Here is a 3,557-nt window from a genome sequence, read left to right as displayed (position 1 = left end):
TTACACTTGGTCTATTATGAGGATGGAGCCATGTATCTGTTAAGGAGGAGGGGGGTTACACTTGGTCTATTATGAGGGTGGAGCCATGTATCTGTTAAGGAGGAGGGGGGGTTACACTTGGTCTATTATGAGGATGGAGCCATGTATCTGTTAAGGAGGAGGGGGTTACACTTGGTCTATTATGAGGATGGGAGCCATGTATCTGTTAAGGAGGAGGGAGGGAAGGCACTTGGTCTATTATGAGGATGGAGCCATGTATCTGTTAAGGAGGAGGGGGGTTACACTTGGTCTATTATGAGGATGGAGCCATGTATCTGTTAAGGAGGAGGGGTTACACTGGTCTATTATGAGGATGGAGCCATGTATCTGTTAAGGAGGAGGGGGTTACACTTGGTCTATTATGAGGATGGAGCCATGCATCTGTTAAGGAGGAGGGAAGGGGTTACACTTGGTCTATTGGATGAGCCATGCATCAGCTAGAGGAGGGGGATACACTTGGTCTATTATGAGGATGGAGCCATGCATCTGTTAAGGGGAAGTGACACTTGGTCTACTATAGAGGATGGGAGCCATGTATCTGTTAAAGAGGGTTACACTTGGATAATCTCTGTTAAGAGGGTGCGGTATTTAGGATGGGAGCCATGTATCTGTTAAGGAGGGGTTACTCTTGGTCTATTATGGAGGATGGAGCCATGTATCTGTTAGAGGAGGAGGGGGGTTACACTTGGTCTATTATGAGGATGAGCCATGTATCTGTTAAGGAGAGAGGGGGTTACACTTGGTCTATTGCGAGGATGGAGCCATGTATCTGTTAAGGGGGAGAGGCACTTGGTCTATTATGAGGATGGAGCCATGTATCTGTTAAGGAGGGGTTACACTTGGTCTATTATGAGGATGGAGCCATGTATCTGTTGAGAGGAGGGGGTTACACTTGGTCTATTATGAGGATGGAGCCATGTATCTGTTAAGGAGGAGGGGTTACACTATGTCTATTATGAGGATGGAGCCATGTATCTGTTAAGGAGGAGGGAGGGGTTACACTCGGTCTATTATGAGTATGGAGCCATGTATCTGTTAAGGAGGAGGGAGGTTACACTTGGTCTATTATGAGGATGGAGCCATGTATCTGTTAAGGAGGAGGGGGGGTTACACTTGGTCTATTATGAGGATGGAGCCATGTATCTGTTAAGGAGGAGGGGGTTACACTTGGTCTATTATGAGGGATGGAGCCATGTATCTGTTAAGGAGGAGGGGGGGGGTTACACTTGGTCTATTATGAGGATGGAGCCATGTATCTGTTAAGGAGGAGGGGGGGTTACACTTGGTCTATTATGAGGATGGAGCCATGTATCTGTTAAGGAGGGAGGGGGTTACACTTGGTCTATTTTGAGGATGGAGCCATGTATCTGTTAAGGAGGAGGGAAGGTTACACTTGGTCTATTATGAGGATGGAGCCATGTATCTGTTAAGGAGGAGGGGGGGTTACACTTGGTCTATTATGAGGATGGAGCCATGTATCTGTTAAGGAGGAGGGGGGAGTTACACTTGGTCTATTATGAGGATGGGAGCCATGTATCTGTTAAGGAGGGGGGTTACACTTGGTCTATTATGAGGATGGAGCCATGTATCTGTTAAGGAGGGAGGGGTTACACTTGGTCTATTATGAGGATGGAGCCATGTATCTATAGAGGAGGGGGGGGTTACACTTGGTCTATTATGAGGATGGAGCCATGTATCTGTTAAGGAGGAGGGGGGTTACACTTGGTCTACTATGATGATGGAGCCATGTATCTGTTAAGGAGGAGGGGGGTTACACTTGGTCTATTATGAGGATGGGCATGTATCTGTTAAGGAGGAGGGGGTTACACTTGGTCTATTATGAGGATGGAGCCATGTATCTGTTAAGGAGGAGGGGGTTTTACACTTGGTCTATTATGAGGATGGAGCCATGTATCTGTTAAGGAGGAGGGGGGGGGTTACACTGGTCTATTATGAGGATGGCAGCCATGTATCTGTTAGAGGAGGGGGTTACATGGTCCATTATGAGGATGGAGCCATGTATCTGTTAAGGAGGGGGGGTTACACTTGGTCTATTATGAGGATGGAGCCATGTATCTGTTAAGGAGAAGGGGTTACACTTGGCTATTATGAGGGTGGAGCCATGTATCTGTTAAGGAGGAGGGGGGTACACTTGGTCTATTATGAGGATGGAGCCATGTATCTGTTAGAGGAGGGGGTTACACTTGGTCTATTGAGAGGATGGAGCCACGTATCTGTTAAGGGGGTTACACTTGGTCTATTATGAGATGGAGCCATGTATCTGTTAAGGAGGAGGGGGGGGTTACACTTGGTCTATTATGAGGATGGAGCCATGTATCTGTTAAGGAGGAGGGGGGGTTACACTTGGTCTATTATGAGGATGGAGCCATGTATCTGTTAAGGAGGAGGGGGGGTTACACTTGGTCTATTATGAGGATGGGAGCCATGTATCTGTTAAGGAGAGGAGAGGGGGTTACACTTGGTCTATTATGAGGATGGAGCCATGTATCTGTTAAGGAGGAGGGGGGTTTACACTTGGTCTATTATGAGGATGGGAGCCATGTATCTGTTAAGGAGGAGGGGGGGTTACACTTGGTCTATTATGAGGATGGAGCCACTGTATCTGTTAAGGAGGAGGGGGTTACACTTGGTCTATTATGAGGATGGAGCCATGTATCTGTTAGCGAGGGGGGGTTACACTTGGTCTATTGAAGATGGAGCCATGTATCTGTTAAGGAGGGAGGGGGTTACACTTGGTCTATTATGAGGATGGAGCCATGTATCTGTTAAGGAGGAGGGGGGTTACACTTGGTCTATTATGAGGATGGAGCCATGTATCTGTTAAGGAGGAGGGGGGTTACACTTGGTCTATCTTGCGAGGATGGAGCCATGTATCTGTTAAGGAGGAGGGGGTTACACTTGGTCTATTATGAGGATGGAGCCATGTATCTGTTAAGGAGGAGGGGGGTTACACTTGGTCTATTATGAGGATGGAGCCATGTATCTGTTAAGGAGGAGGGGGGTTACACTTGGTCTATTATGAGGATGGAGCCATGTATCTGTTAAGGAGGAGGGGGGGGTTACACTTGGTCTATTATGAGGATGGAGCCATGTATCTGTTAGGGAGGAGGGGGTTACACTTGGTCTATTATGAGGATGGAGCCATGTATCTGTTAGGAGGAGGGTGGGGTTACACTTGGTCTATTATGAGATGGGAGCCATGTATCTGTTAAGGAGGAGGGGGTTACACTTGGTCTATTATGAGTATGGAGCCATGTATCTGTTAAGGGGAGGGGGGGTTACACTTGGTCTATTATGAGTATGGAGCCATGTATCTGTTAAGGAGGGGGGGTTACACTTGGTCTATTATGAGGATGGAGCCATGTATCTGTTAAGGAGGAGGGGGGTTACATTTGGTCTATTATGAGGATGGAGCCATGTATCTGTTAAGGGGAGGAGGGGGGTTATACTTGGTCTATGTGAGGATGGAGCCATGTATCTGTTAGGGAGGAGGGGCG

This window comes from Salmo salar, unplaced genomic scaffold, assembly GCF_905237065.1.
Source record: "Salmo salar unplaced genomic scaffold, Ssal_v3.1, whole genome shotgun sequence".
Lineage (NCBI taxonomy): Eukaryota > Metazoa > Chordata > Actinopteri > Salmoniformes > Salmonidae > Salmo > Salmo salar.
This window is presented reverse-complemented; position numbering follows the sequence as displayed.